At 41.4% G+C, this 16,882-nt stretch overlaps 1 protein-coding gene across 48 annotated transcripts in view; it reads right to left on the reverse strand.

Annotated features, from left to right (window-relative positions):
* PTK2 (protein tyrosine kinase 2) overlaps positions 1-16,882 on the reverse strand; it is a 357,319-nt gene that overhangs the window by 308,181 nt on the left and 32,256 nt on the right. For 13 of the 48 annotated variants that reach the window (XR_013397442.1, XM_077944113.1, XM_077944105.1 and 10 more), the window contains exon 2: positions 7,506-7,597. The gene's annotated coding sequence lies outside the window, so the exon portion shown is untranslated. Of the gene's footprint in view, positions 1-2,284; positions 2,343-7,505; positions 7,598-11,917; positions 12,076-16,882 lie in introns of all 48 variants that reach the window. The other 35 variants (XM_077944114.1, XM_077944106.1, XM_077944094.1 and 32 more) reach the window with 9 other exon arrangements.

Genomic DNA, 16,882 nt, shown 5'->3' on the forward strand with positions numbered 1-16,882 from the left:
CTACATGAGGAAGATGGGGGAGAGGAAAGACCACGTAAGAGAGAGAAAATCCCTACCTACCATGATAGGAGTTCAGCATATAATGTTTCCTAAAATTAATGGAGCACACAAATACTATTAGGAAACAAGGATGTAAATGCTAAAATCAACACCTAAAACAGATTATTTCCATAGCTTCTGGGAAGCAGATGGAAGACCGGACAGGAGCCTGCGGTTTCCTGCATGAATACACCCATCTCCTTTGTATTTAGCTCAAAGCTCACTTTTGCAATGAGGCTTATTAAGACTACCCTATTCAGACCTCAAATTCACTGACACTATGGCGTTACTTTTTTCTCATCCCATGTCCCACCTTCCAGTACATCGCATGATGTACTTATTTGCCTTTTTTTTTTTATTATCTGCTTCCCTACACTATACAGACTCTGTTTGGTCTACTGATACACCTATCTAAAGCAATTAGAACCATGCCAAGCACTTAGTAGAAGCTCAACAAACATTTCCTGAATTGTAAAGTCATAGTTTAAACCAATCCTTTACCAATATTACCAACTCCCACCGTCCTTCCAATAAACAAGCCTGGAAAAAAATCCATTTCATGATTCAATACAAATATAAGGACAACTTATACCAGACTATATACCTGGACTGCTAGGGGCTAGCACCAGACAAAAACGCCATTAACTAAACAAATAGGTACATTCTAATTTAACTGTCACCAATCTCAGTTGAACCACAACACTCCTAGGCAAGCCTTCTCCATCCCTGCTTGGCTCTCTCCTCTTCTTCACTACCCCTATTTCAAACCTCCTCCACTATCATCAAATCAACCCCAGCACTGCTTTTTCTACTCATTCTTAGGAGATGACTTCAAATCCTACTTTAGAGAAATAAAGAAGCATTATAAAAGAACTACCTCAACTGTCCCCACATCACCTTGCTACAAACAATGTCTCAATAAATGAGGAAACTGAGGAAAAGAAAAATAAAATGTTTTGACCAAAGTTCCACAGCTAAAAGTGGCAGCACCAAAGTGTGAACTCGGGCTCATCTAACTCTAAAACTAGCCATACAGCAAACCAACATATCACTCTACCTCTTAAAACCCTCACCTTACAGATCAACATGCCAACCCACCTCCTAAAATCCTCAGTGGTTTCAAGTTCAAGGTGGTGGAGTAATGAGTTCTATTCCTGTGAAGACTTCAGTGAAACTGAAGTATTCAAGTTTTTTTTTTTTTTTTTTTTAAAGGTAAATAAGAGGAAGGGAAGAGCCACCAAAAGAGGAGAATTCAACAAATATCTAGCTATTAAAGAGGAGCTACATGCACAGTGATGTGTAAAACAGAGACAAAACTCAAGTGAATCTTGATGAGGCTTTGGGCCTGGCCATGAGGTATTGGTGAGGGCTGATGCTAATAGCCTGGGGTGAAAACAGAGGGTTTAACTGACTAGTTGTGCCCAGGCTAACTCAGCATTTACCCTCAGACCAAAAAAAAATTTTTTTTTTTTAATTTTTAAAAAATCCCAAGGGGCTATTTCTCTAGAAAATAAAGCAAAGGTTTCTGGTATAGGTGTTAACATCCTTACAGTAAAACTCTACTTTATTTTGTTATTTAGGGGCCCACAGACTAAAAGCATTCTGAAGCAAAGTACTTCAGTTCTGAATTCCCATCAAGGGCTAAATCTAACTCAGAAAAGTGGCTAGTCCTGCTTCCCTATACACTTACAGACAATAAAGGATCATCAGACATACAGGGAATACCACCGTCATGAAAAGAAATAAGTACCAGAGAAAACAAAGAGAAAAACCGACCTTGAAAGAAAGCTAAGCTGGGAAAGCTCAAGAAAACTTCACATTAAAAATAATAAACTAGTTTTAGAGTTCAACCCATGAGCAGTACCCAGAACACTTGGAGTTGCAGATAAAATGCAAACGTAAAAATCCCAAAATAAAAGGAATAACAAAAACATAAAATACGAGGCAGAACAGGCAGACATGCTGGAATTGGGGGGGAGAGTCAATATTTAGGGCAATACTATCTTTATCTTAAAAAGGAATCAAGATATTGACATAAATCAATAAACCAAGCAAAAGACAGACATTGTTAAAACTACAATAGAAGAATTCTAAAAGAAAAATACACATATAAACTGTTTAACAATAAGTAATGCAGGAAGAGATATGGGGAATAACATAAATAAGCTAAACCTTTATATCCCAAATCAGAAAATCAACAGGTCATTCAAAACAGAGAAGTCACAAATGATAAAGTTTAACATACAATACAGTCAGCCATCCATGTCAGTGGGTTCCACATCCAGATTCAACCAACCATGGATCTAAAATATTTGAGGAAAAACAAAACCAATGGTTACATCTATACTAAGCATGTACTGACGTTTTTCTTGTCATTATCCCCCAAATAATACAGTATAACAACTATTTGCAAAGGATTTACACTGTATTTCGCATTATAAGCCATCTAGAGATGATTTAAAGTACAGTTGACCCTTGAACAACATGGATTTGAATGGTGCAGGTCCACGTATAGAGGGATTTTTTTCAATAATAGTTATACTGAGTGTGCCTGCCTCTCCTGCCTCCCCTTCCACCTCTGCCATCGAGACAGCAAGACCAATCCCTCTTCTTCCTCCTCCTCCTCAGCCTACTACTCAACATGAAGACAATGAGAATGAAGATCTTTATGACAATCCACTTCCGTTTGATGAATAAGTAATTTTATCTTCCTTATGATTTTAATATTTTTTTCTCTAGTTTATTGTAAAAATACAGTATGTAATACATATAACATACAAAACGTGTTAATCGACTGTTTATATTCTCAATAAGGCTTCCAGTCTACCGTACTGATGGCAGCAGAAGCCAATCTGGAGGGGCTGCTGCCAAGACACAGGCTGCAGTAGGGCCAGCAAGAGCTGGGAACAGGTGGGAATCCCAATCCCCTACTGAGTTGGTAGAGGGGAGCCCCGCATTCCCAGGTACAGCTGCAGCCTCCTAGCCTCGGCTCCAGACCTGGGCATCCCTGCGTTCTTAGGGGTCCAGGAAGCCCCCCTGCCCTCACAGGCTCCTGGCCTCTCCCCAGCCCACTCCAGGGCAGAGCAAAGTTGTGGCTGAGCCTGAGTCTGTCACAACCTGGCCAAGTGTGAGCACACTCGAGGCAGTGCTGACATACCAGCCCCCTGCCGCCTTGGCCCACTCCAGACTTTGGGCACCGACAAGCATGGGAGGGAGGCCAAGAGGGAGTTGAGAGTGGCTCAGTGTAGGCCTGCAGGCACACCTCGTTACAAACAGCCTAGGTGCCATGGATGGCATGCTGATGGTGGGAGAAGGCAGAAAGGCTTCTGGGTAGAAAGGGGCAGGTCCCCCGTGAAATTCCACCTTCAAGCCAGGGGGCCTTGAAGCCTTGAAGCCCAGGGTCCAGGCCACCAGTTCTGGGTGGAGTCCGTGGCCTGGAGTAAGAACTTCCAGAGCTTTTTACGGGCCCGCCCACGGCACTTCCTCCCTTCTCAGCCCCTAAAAGCCCAAGACTCAGCCAGACTCACAGAGATGTTAGGACTACCAGCTGCAGGAAGGAACTACCCACTTTGGGTCCCTTCAACTCACCAGGATGACCTGCCTGTGGAAAGGAGCTACCCACTGCGAGTCTCCTCTCTGCTGAGATCTGGACACTCATTGGGATGACCTGCCTGTGGAAAGGAGCTACCCACTTCGGGTCTCCTGAGGGCTGTTCTGCTGCTCAGTAAAGCCCCTCTCCACCTTGCTCACCCTCCAGTTTTCCGTGTACCTCATTCTTCCTGGACACCGGATAAGAACTCGGGACCTGCCGAACGGAGGAACTGAAAGAGCTATAACACAAACAGCACTGAAACATGGCCTCCTGCTTGCCATGTTGTGAGCAACGAGCAGAAGAGAACCCCCAAGCCAGGGCTATGACACCCTCTTTGGGGCTTTGCAGTTCCTGACATCTCCACTCTTCTGGTGCCACCTTGTTCCCCTCATCCAGATGCAGGTTCCCACAGCAGAAGCTTAATGCAGGACATCTGGTCCAGCTGTAGCCTTGCACAGAACCAGCACCTGTGCCAGTGCCTGGAGCTGTCCACCCTGCTACAGCAGCCGGGTGTGCAAGGTGGCTGGACCACATGCTCACACACCCACACATCCCTCACAACTCCACACCTGGCTCGCCCTTGGCAGGTGTGGGATCCAGGCTTGTAGTGTGAGCCAAGCACAGCATGCCAAGCCGAGTGGGCGGAACAAGCCCAGTGGGCATGGGCAGTACTCAGGCAGAAGGTGCCACCGGCCAACGTGATTTCTGGCTGGTGAAGCGACACCCCAAGGATCCTGTGACACTATTAGTAGTTAAGTTTTGGGGAGTCAAAAGTTATACACAAATTTTCAACTGCAAAGGAGATGGGCACTCCTCACCCCGCACTGTTCAGGGGCAACTGTATATGAGAGGACATGCATAGGTTATATGCAAATATTACACCATTTTATGTAAGAGACAGGCTCCACAGATTTTGGTATCTTGGGGGAATCCTGGAACCATTCCCCACAGATATGGAGGGACCACTACATATTAGGAGGTACCTAATAATATAAATAATAAAAAAAGTATTTTTTTGAGTCAACACTCCCAATCTATCTCAGCTGTGCTCATCTGCCCACATGCTATAAAAGATGCTTTTATTCACAAATACGGGATTTTGCAGAAGGGGCTCAGGGAGGCCTTCCTTTCTGTCCACCACCTTCCCATACCACATTAACCCTGAAAATTATCTCCATATATATCCCAGCAACTCAATTCCTCCCAGACTTTCCTTTGCTTGCCTAGAATTCTGGTTCTAAAACACCTCCTTCCCAAATTTCTGTCTTCCAATGTGTCACTTAAAATCAAGGCAAGGACCAAGAACCAAATCTGCCAAAGCTAGCTGCTTCGGAACCAGACCTGTACTGCAGGAGCTCAAATGGCCCAAGGGACTTATGACGGGGAACTCTGAAATAAGGGACCTATATCTCAGCATTACATCATGAAATTCAATGGACTGGAAGTCAGACTTACACATATGGCCTGACCATCTGTCCAGAATTTGTGGGGGAAGGGGGAATTACAGGAACACTGGCTATTTTCCTGGGTTTACATATTTTCAAGTGATTTTAAAAAGACAAATGAGGATGGGTAGATGTTGTCCTATAGCTAAAAAGTTCCAATAAGGCCAGGAATGGTGGCTTATGCCTATAATCCCAGCACTCTGGAAGGCTGAGGTGGGAGAATCACTTGAAGCCAGGAGTTTGAGAACAGCTTGGGAAACAAAGGAAGACTCATCTCTACAAAAAATTTTTCGAATATGTGCCTATATTCCCAGCTACCTGGGAGACTGAAATGGGCGAATCATTTAAGCCCAGGAGTTCAGAAGCTGCAGTGAGCTATGCTCACACCACTGCACTCCAGCTTGGGTGATGGAGCAATACTCTATCTGTAAAGAAAAATTTTTTTAAAAAACACTTTTTTTCTTAAAGTTCCAATGAGCCAATAAGCTGGCTCTTGGGTCACAAAGAACTGGTTTGTCATCTCAGCTCTCTTTAGGCTTTCGTTTTCCAGCACATTACACTAAGAATATTAAGTTTTGTATTTCTGCTATGAAACTGTCTTGTGCTATACCAAGAGGAAATATTTTTACAGCTAATGCTGCTGAGAAGTTACATTTGGTATTCTTTCTTTTGCTCAGATCTACTAAGAAAAGAGAACTTATTTTGTGACAAGCATTAAACAGTCCTAATTCAGCATTTAGTGAAAGTTAACTGCCGGTTAAGCAGAGATGAAATAACAAAAACTGCCTTCACACACGGACTCGCACCCAAATAAACAGAATGCACTGTTATAGGAAGAAAGGTACAATATGGACGGGGGGAGGGAAATAGGAGGACACAAACAGAGCGGCTGTGACCTTCTCACACTGTGACATAATCACATGTGACACAGCACAAGGGACAGAGTAGGCTCCTCTCCCTTAGCCCATGAAGGACAGGGGGACACAGGACCAAGACTTCTAGGCCTTGCAAAGAAATGGAAACTGTATGACATAACTTCCCTTCGCTAATACCTAGAAATAGATTTGGGAGAGAAAAGAGAACAAAGAAAGACGTGCACTGACACTCATGTGGAAATTAAAAAATAATCCTAGGTCCGTACTCCAAAAACACTTGCGAAAGTCAAATTCAATACAGCTATAAATTATCATGAATTCTGACTCCATGAAGTCCAAGTTCATGAGATATTTACTGTAACAACATAAAACAAAATGTCTACAAAAGAGATTTATAAATATTCTATGAACATATCTGTCCTCAATTTACCACCAGACTTAGAAGAAAGAGCAATCTTTGGAAACAAGACAAAGTAGGATTACCCTCAATTGTATGATTTCTAAACTGTGAAACATGCACCAAGATCTACAAGTTACAAACTGACAAATTACAAGTAATATAATCTCTCTAGAGCTCGGTTTTCTGCTCATTAAAATGAGAAAAATGGCACCAAATAATCATTGCTAACAATTTTGAGTGAACACCTTACGCATATCTCACAGCATCTTCGTTAATAACCCCATAAGGGAGATTCTGTAACAACCCCCTTTGTCAGATTTTTTTTTGGTTTTTGCTTTTTGTTTTTATGTCTTTTTCAGAGAGACAAGGTCTTGTTGTTATCCAGGCTGGTCTCAAATTTTTTTTTTTTTTTGGAGACAGTCTTGCTCTAGATGGAGTGCAGTGGCACGATCTCGGCTCACTGTAACCTCCACCTCCTCCTATGGAGGTTCAAGGAATTCTCCTGCCTCAGTCTCCCAAGTAGCTGCGATTACAACAGCTGGTGCAACACCATGTCTGGCTAATTTTTGTATGTTTAGCAGAGATGGGGTTTCGCCATGTTGGCCAGGCTGGTCTCGAACTCCTGACCTCAAGTGATCCACCTGCCTCAGACCCTCAAAGTGCTGCAATTACAGGCGTGAAACACCGCACCCAACCACTTGGTCTCAAACTCCTGAACTCAAGTGATCCTCCTGTCTCAGCCTCCCAGAGTGCCGGGATTATAAGCATGAGCCACTGTGTCCAGCCCTAACTTAGTAACCTCTAACCTCTCTGTAGTTTGGTTTATGCGAATGTGAAATAGGGAAGAACAGTAAACCTTACTTATAAAGTTATTGTGAGGATTCAATTAGTAATTGTAACTTAGAGTGTTTATAATGTACCAGACACTATTCTAAGCACGTTATTATTAACCATTATTATACTACCTCAGAAAAAAATATATAAAGTATCTACACATAATAGGCACTAAACGATTTCTATTTCTTCCCTAACCCACTCTGCAGAATCAACTACCTTTTGTTTATTTCCATTGTACGACAAAGAGACACTAAGGCGAAAGAAAAAACAAAACCAAAAATCTCAAGACACAAGTATAGCAAGAGAATTATACTCACAGTTCAGAAGGCCACAATAACTCTGAAGAAATCAAATGACAATTTAAAAAACAATTCTAATTTCTCTTTCCTCTTTCCATTGCAAAGAGAACCTGAAAGACAAGAGATATATATATATACACATAATAATATATTTATATATAAGATACATATAAAACCACCATTATTTCACTAGTTTTTTTCAAGGTTTTATTGTACTGTCCACCTTACAATCAGCTTCTTCACTGCTTACCATACATACTGTACTGGACCTTGAATGAAGAATAACAAATTTGGAAAAGCCCTGTCTTCAAATCCATATTTTAGTTGAAGGAAATATACATGAAATAACTAAGAACCATTAAAACATCAACAGGCATAATTAACCTGACATAAAGTTAGCTAACAAATTCAGAGGAAGATGGCAAACAGAAATATACATATCTATTTCACTTCCACTAAAATTATACAAGAGATAGATACAGTTTGGCTGTGTCCCCACTCAAATCTTGAATCGTAGCTCCCATAATTCCCATGTGTTGTGGGAGGGACCTGGTGGGAGGTAACTGAATCATGGGGGCAGGTCTTTCCCACGCTCTTCTCATGATAGCGAGTAAGTCTCACAAGATCTGAGGGTTTTATAAAGGGGAGTTCCCCTGCACACACTCTCTCTTGCCTGCTGCCGTGTGTAAGACACATCTTGCTTCCCCTTCACTTTCTGCCATGATTGTAAGGCCTCCCCAGCCGTGTGGGACTGTGAATTCAATTAAACCTCTTTGCTTTATAAATTACCCAGTCCCAAGTATGTCTTTATTAGCAGTATGAGAACAAACTAATACAGACATATTAAAAAGATAAATTTAAAAAGCAAACCCACGGGCCAGGGAGAAATGAAAGAAAAAGTAACAGAATTTTTGAAGCTACAAGAAAAGCCTCTAACACCGAAGACAGAAACCAAACAAACAAGAAAACAGAAAAACTTGGAGGAAACAAACTATAAAAGACTGGAAGCACAGCAAATGACTCAGCAGGCCCAATGCAGCCAGACCAAGCCAGCAGCCAAAAACACTAAGAACCAATTCCATTTCCACAGCCATGTCGGGAGAAGGTTCAGAACTGGCAGCACTAAATGCAGACAGAACAAGGGGTAAAGAAGGAGGAGGCAAAAAGGATGGTGGAGGTTGGGTGAAGACTATCTACGATGCAGCTAAAGTCTCAACACCACGCCTTCATGGGACTCCCCAACCATGACAGAAGACTGGGGGCTCTCTGGAAAAGGAGAGCATCCTTAGACAAAAGCCACCCTGCCCAACTGGACAAAACAGAGGTCGATCTAGTCACTGAACACACATTTCAGCTCCTCCACCACCCTCTATGCACTCTCCTGCCAAACTTCAGAGAGTCAGGTCTTTACCCTGCAGGAACCTGATAAGTCTAAGAAGAAAGATCTAAAGATACCAACACTGGGGATTTCCCAACAAATGGGCCATCCAGAATATCCTGATGCAAAAGTCAGAGTCAAAAGGCTGAACTCACTTACTAAAGCTTCCGAAGAATTTTTTTGATTCACCACAAGGAAATGAATACCAGACATGTGAGAAATTTCTGTAACACAACAGATAGAGAACACGGGAGGGCGGGGAAGAGGGGAAGGAAAAAAAAGCCACTTGGGGGAAACAACACATTACTCATGTGTTTTAGTGAAGCTGGGGAAAACAGACCTACTATGCTGCCAGTCGTTTAAAAGTATAGCACATACGATTACGTACAGTACATAACACTTGATAAACAACTATGCTACTGACATTTATTTACTGTGCACTTTTAATTATCACTGTAGAGTACACGACTTCTACTTATTTAAAAACAACAACAACAACTGTAAAACGGCTCAGGCAGGTCCTTCGGGAGGTATTCCAGAAGGCACTGTTAACCTAGGAGATGACAGTTCCATATGTGTTATTGCCCCTAAAGACTTTCCAGTGGGACAAGATACGAAGGTGGAAGATGTTGATATTGATGATCCTGACCTTGTGTGGGTCTACCCTAATGTGTGTATTTGTGTCTTCATTTTAACAAAAAAGTTTAAAAACGATAAATTAGGCCAGGCACTGTGGCTCACACCTGTAATCCTAGCACTTTGGGAGGCTGAGGTGGGCAGATCACCTGAGGTCAGAAGTTCAAGGCCAGCCTGACCAACATGGAGAAACCCTGTCTCTACCACAAACATAAAATTAGCCAGGCATGGTGACACATGCCTGTAGTCCCTGCTACTCCGGAGGCTGAGGCAGGAGAATCGCTTGAACCCAGAAGGTGGAGGTTGCAGTGAGCCGAGATCATGCCATTGCACTCCAGCCTAGGCAACAAGAGCAAAACTCCATCTCAAAAACAAACAAATAAATGATAAATTAAAATTTTTTAAAAATACAGAAAAGCTCATAGAATATGGATATAAAGAAAATAGTGGCTAGGTGCAGTGCCTCGCTCCTATAATCCCGGCACTTTGGGAGGCCGAGGCAGGTGGAATGCTTGAGTCTAGAAGTTTGAGACTAGCCTGGGCAACATGGTGAAACCCTATCTCTACAGAAAAAAATAGAAAAAATTAGCTGGGCATGGTGGCACACACATGCAGTCCCAGCTACTTGGGAGGCTGAGGTGGGAGGATCACTTGAGCCTGGGAAGGGGAGGTTGCAGTGAGCTGAGATAGTGAGCAAGACCCTGTATTAAAAGAAATATATATACATATATAATTGTATTGCCATACAATGTGTCTCTGTTGTAAGCTAAGTATTATTACAAAAGAGTCAAAAGTTTAGAAACATTTAAAAGTTTATGAAGTTACAGTAAGCTACCGTTATTACTAAAGAAAAATATTTTTATAAACAGTGTAGCTGAAGTGTACAGTGTTTATAAAATCTACAGTAGTGTACAGTGATAATCTAGGCCTTCACATTCACTCACCACGCACTCACTGACTCACCCAGAGCAGCTTTCAGTCCTGCAAGCTCCATTCCATTCATGCATGTAAGAGCCCTATAGGAGGCATATTTTTTAATCTTTTTTATCATATCCTTATTGTACCTTTTCTATGTTTAGATACACACATACTTACCACTGTGTTACAACTGCCTACAATATTCAGTACAGTAACATGCTGTACAGTTTTGCAGTCTAGGAGCAATAGGCTATACCTTATAGCCCAGGCATGCAGTAGGCTACCATCTAAATTTGCTGAGTACACTCCATGACGTTAGTACAACAATGAAATCACCTAATGCATTTCCTGTCGTTAAGTAACTCATATATAAAAATCAAAAACAGAATTACAAAACGAAAAAGACAAATCCACAGTGATAGATTTTATTTCATCTATCACTCATGAAATAGCAGTTCAAAGTCTCTTGTCCATCCTGCTAATGAGTGAACTACCTTTTTCTTGACATGTTACGTATTTTTTATGTAAACTCTGTTAGAACTAAGATTTACCAATATCTTCTCCCACTCTGTAATTTGCCTTTCACTCTCCTAATAATTTTTTGTTTTTGAGATAATGTCTGTAGGCCAGAGTACAGTGGTGTGATCATGCCTCACTGCAGCATCAACCTCCTGGGCTCAAGCAATCCTCCTGCTGTGGCATCCCAAAGTTCTAGGATTACAAAAGCCACGCAAAGCCTAATAATGTCTTTTGAGGAATATGATGTCTTAACTTTAATGTAGCACAATTCATCGATTTTTCTTTTATGGTTGCTTTTTGTGTCCAGAGATAATAAGATGTTATCCATCATTATCCTCTAAAACTATGCTCTCCAACATAGTACCCACTGGCCACATGCTAAGGAGCACTTGAAAGTAGGCCAAACTGAGATGTAAGTGTAAAACACACATTGAATTGCTAAAACTATGGTATCCTCACCCCCCAAAATAAAATATACTAATAATTTTTAAATTACTCGCAAATTAAAATGTCTTTGAGCATTACTGGGTTAAATACAAAGTATTATTAATTTATTTGTTTTTCCTGTTTAACTTTGGCTTCTAGAAAAATTTAAAATCACATGTGGCTCACAATATATTTCTATTAAATGCCGTTATACCAGTTTTATTTAATCTTTTCATATCTATAAATCCACTTGAAATTTTTTATTGTGTGAAGCAAATTATTATTTTTCCCTATACGGATACTCAAATGACCCAGCACCATTTACCAAAAAAGTATCTCTTCCCTGTTGCTCTACAGTGTCAATTTGTCACAGATCAATTGTCACAAAAGAATATATACCGTATAATTCTATTCCTATAAAGTTTAAAACTATACAAAAGTTAATCCTAATGTTTAGAGACACTTAATATGGAGTAAAATTATTTTTTTAATGGAAATGACTGTCACAGAAGATGATGGGAAAGGGAATAAAAGGCTGGCAATCATTTTTTACCTGAATGTGGTTACACACATACATATTTTTTAAACAAAAGTAGGCCAGGAACGGTGGCTCACACCTGTAATCCCAGCACTTTGGGAGGCCGAGGCAGGTGGATCACGAGGTCAGGAGATTGAGACTATCCTGGCTAACACGGTGAAACTCCGTCTCTACTGGAAAAAAAAAAAAAAAAAATTAGCCGGGCGTGGTGGCGGGCGCCTGTAGTCCCGTCTACTCGGGAGGCTGAGGCGAGAGAATGGCTTGAACCCGGGAGGCGGAGCTTGCAGTGAGCGGAGATCGCACCACTGCACTCCAGCCTGGGCAACTGAGGCAGACTCTGCCCAAAAAAAAAAAAAAACCCACAGAATGTCCACCCTCCTTTGTAACATTCTCACTCATGGCAATCCTACAAACTTCCTGGCCCTTGTAGGTCCCCCCACCCAACCTACCTAGGCTTCCTCTGCTTGCCCTTTAAGTACTCTCCTGGGGACCCTATTCTTTGTGTTAAGTATATTCCCTTTGCAGTGCAAAAGCAGCCATAGACAATATATAAACAATTTGAATGCATCCCAATAAATACATATTTACAAAAGCAGATTTGGCCCATGTGCTATAGTTTCCTGAGCCCTATAACAGACCACTGATACTAATATGCATGAACCTTAAGGCCTTGCCTCTCCCTCTAATACAGCCTATATATGTTCTTCGTCCTATAAAAATATATACCCTATAACAACGAACACCTTATAATAGCACCTTCTCTTAACTAATTCTTTCCACGAGCTATACTCTGTGCTAAGAGTCTTAGGAGTACTCAGTCCTCAAAACAACCTCTCAAGGAATTATTCCTGTTACACATTTCCAGAAGTTCAGATTTAGAAGGTTATCTAATTTTCCAAAGTCACATAATAATAAAAAGCCAAACTAAGAATCAAATTCAGGTGTCTCGCCCCAGAAATCCTGTCCTTAACCATGACGAGTTACCTAATCTAACGCTTTCACCTCACTGATCTCTCACCCCTAAAATCCCTGCTCTCCAATCCCATGGCCATCCATTTAGTTCAAGTTACGGTGTTGCAAAAAACAAAAGCAAAACAAAACCTCCTAACTGATCTACTTTCTTTATTATAGTGCCCCCTTCAATTCAGCTTCTTCACCAGTACCTACCTGAGTGACGTTTCCTAAAACAAATTATGTGAACCACTCAAAAGTCTTCAATAGCTCTCATTACTTTCAGGGATATTAGAAATTCTTTGCTTTGCAAAGCAATTTTCCAACTGTGTTCCCTTATTCTGCTGACATTTATCTGGGGCATCAAAGCATACCTTCTAAGCCTTTACCTTTTCCTCCTCGCAATATTTCTCACCATTCCATTCCAACTAGAATATTCCAGGGGGAACAGGGAAGAGGAGAAATTGACGGGGGTTGGGGGTTAGGGGGTTAAGAGCAAGAAGGAGAGAGAAAGAACAGAACCAAACCACTAGCTTCCTATCTCATTTTCCATCACTTGCTCATTCCCTTTCTATGGTAGGGTCATCCTGAAAAACCTCAACTTCCCTTAATGTGCCATGCTATTTCTTACAAATAAGCCTTTTCTTATGCCAGTCCTTCTGCCTGCAAGGTTCTTCCCTTCCCCGACCCAGCTTACTCCTAATCATCCTTCAAAGTTCAGTTCAAGTGTAACCAAAAACCTGCCTTCCATGGCCCTATTCCCACCCAAGATTGATGTGGATGCACTACCCTACGCATGAATGTTTCTACCACAGGATTCAGTCCACTGAACCATAATCAGTAATTTACCTGTTTTTTAAGAGACAGGGTCTCGCTCTATCTTTCAGGCTGGAGCGCAGTGAGGAGAGCCTAGCTCACTGTAACCTCAGACACCTGAGCTCAAGCAATCCTCCCACCTGAGCCTCCCTCAGCCACACCATCACGCCCAGCTATTTTTTTTTTTCCTGCAAAATAGGGTCTCACTCTCATCTAGGCTGGATTGCAGCGGTGCAATCATAGCTCACTGCAGCCTCAACCTCCGAGGCTCATGTGATCCTCCTCCATCAGTCTCCCAAGCAGTTGGGACCACAGGTGGGCACCACCCTCCGCCCCAGTTAATTATTATTATTATTTTTTCTGGTAGAGACGGGAGTCTTGCTATATTGCCCGGGCTGGTCTCAAACTCCTGGACTCAAGCGATCCACCTGCCTTGGCCTCTCCCCGCCTCCCAAAGTGCTAGGATCCCACAGGCATGTGCCACTGAGACTATTTCTCATTTAACTATCACTTTTCAGAACCATGTATAATGCTAGCAACAGTATATGCAAATACAAAAGTTTTTTCATTTATTAATGTACAGAGATCTACTATACATTCCTGGCATCATTTCAGGAAAAAAAAAAATTCAAAAACACTCAGACCTTGCTTGCCCTTTAATGAGTTTCAACTACATATTCTTTACTCCCAAGAAAACAAGTATTTATCCTATATCCTCTTTCTCTCCAAAAGACAGAATGTTCACCAATGGCTTTACAAAATTTTGATGGTCCTGCTATCATGAATGGATATGGAACCTAAAACCTAATAATCCTTTTTTGACATTGCATGCACCGTGTAATATGAAGAGTGTCGGCCTGGGCATTAGGAAACCTGATTTCTACTGTTTAGGAAAAAACACTATTACTATTAACAAAATCCAAACTCTTTATTATGACCCTCACTGGTCAAGCCAAGTCTAACTTTCTAGTCTAATGTCTCTCAGCACTGCCTCCTATGAATCCTACACTCTGGCAAAACTAAACCATTGTCAGTTTACAGAGCAACTTGTACTTTCTCTCACATCTCTATGCCATCTGCTGCTCCTTCCACCTAGATCTCTTCCCATGGCTAAACTGGATGTACATGTGGTGGGAGCTGCTTTGTCTCCCCCCAGATTAGATGCCCCTCTCCTGCACTCCACAGCATTTCTTCACTCAATATAGGTTATTAAGTGACAGACACAAGCCAAGCATTGCACAAGGTACTGGACACACACGGTACCAGCGACATGACCACTACCCCAAAGGAATCTTGTGGTGAAGCTTACTAGAATGGTCATTAAAATTTTGCCTTCTTTATCAGTCTCTTCCTCCTCCAAGTAAACAACACTATTCTAGGCCAGGCATGGTGGCTCACACCTGTAATTCCAGCACTTTGGGAGGCTAGGGCAGGTGGATCACCTGAGGTCAGGAGTTCGAGACCAGTCTGGCCAACATGGCAAAACCCTGTCTCTACTAAAACTACAAAAATTAGCCAGGCATGGTGGCACACACCTATAATCCCAGCTACTCGGGAGGCTGAGACAGGAGAATCACTCGAATCCAGCAGGCGGGGGTTGCAGTGAGCCAAGAACACGCCATTGAACTCCAGCCTGTGTGACAGAGCAAGACTCCATCTCAAAAAGAAAAAGATTCTTGGGACAGTGACAATCTCTTTCAGCTCTGCAGCCTCAGGATCTACACACCAGGTAAAAACTTAAGCACTATTAATTAAAACCAAAGTAAAGGTCTAAAAAGCTCCAGTTGGTTGCAGTTGGAAGCATTTCTTTCCATGCACTCTGCCTTTCCTGCCTCCTTTCTATCAGGAGTGTAAATCTAAAAAACATCACTTGTTGAATTACTCTGACATTCTTGGAAGTGGCTTTCTTCTCTTCATTAAATGCAAAGACAAACCATCCCAGTTACTCCCCACATCTGCTTTTTGTTCATCATTGTATACCCAACAGTATGCACCATTATCTAAAACAGCATCTAGAGCACATGATTATCGATAAACATTTATATGATGCATGAATGACTTAATGAATAAATGAATGGATACACTAGCACTGAGTACCTTAGTCACATTCTGATAATCGCTTTTTGCTTTATGTTTTATTCTATGTAGTTTAAGGAGAATTTAAGCAAGTTACAAGCCTCCATTCTACCAACACTAGGCTTACTGCCCACTTGCTGTTTTAGCAACAGGCAACTTAATGCATGTTCAAGCCTAACTCTCCTCAATCCTAACTCTCCTTATTCCATGATTTAATCCATCTTTACTAAGAATAGAAATCTATTTGTAACTATGAAACTGATAAAATATAAGCATAAAAATTGGAACTAGTTCAAATAGAGTATAAAGTAGCTATTTCTCAAATTATAAAATTAAAAGTCTTAAATTCTTTTTCTCCAGATGAATAAAGAAAAATTAAAGTTGGCTTATTATACAATTATATATATGTTTATCTTCACATTCTCAACTCTAAAGATATTTTAAGATGGATATTCCCTACCCTTTGTGCATGAATGAGTGTATTTTAAGATAGGTATAAATAGATGCTTGGGCTGCTCTGAACCCTGTTCCCTTTCTAACCTGCAAACCAAAATTTTCCATACCACACTAAATCTGTGCTTCATTATCACGTAGAATATTTCCTTTCACCACCTAGCTTTCAATGTTCTCATTTCAATGCACAATCCAACTTGGCCAGCCTTCTATCATTCATTTCTCACTACCGCCAAATAACAATCCTGATCATAACAATGGCAGCTTCCTGTGTGTGGAGTGTCTATGTTAGCTCATTACTCCTCACAGCCCTAACTGGTTGCTGTAATTGTTTTCCACTTTACATACAAGGAAAGAGACTTAAAGAAATTACTAAGTTTTCCAGGGTCACACAGCAAAGGAGGGAGAGATCAGGGATTCAAACGCTGGTTTATCAGCCCTCAAAATCATGCTGCTATTCTTGCTTCCTAAATTAACCACATAATATTGTTAAAACAATAAACATGATCTGGGCTTTCCAAAGCAAGCATGACAGAAAGTTCTTACCACAGCTAAGTAATGTTCAATATGACATATTGACAAATTATAAGTTATCTGGCTGGAATTAAACAAGCAGGATGAGCCCCTGGAAAAGAAAATGTCTGTTTGACGCTAAGTGCTAAACAAGGCTCAAACCCAGTATTT

Source organism: Macaca mulatta, chromosome 8, assembly GCF_049350105.2.
Source record: "Macaca mulatta isolate MMU2019108-1 chromosome 8, T2T-MMU8v2.0, whole genome shotgun sequence".
Classification (NCBI taxonomy): domain Eukaryota; kingdom Metazoa; phylum Chordata; class Mammalia; order Primates; family Cercopithecidae; genus Macaca; species Macaca mulatta.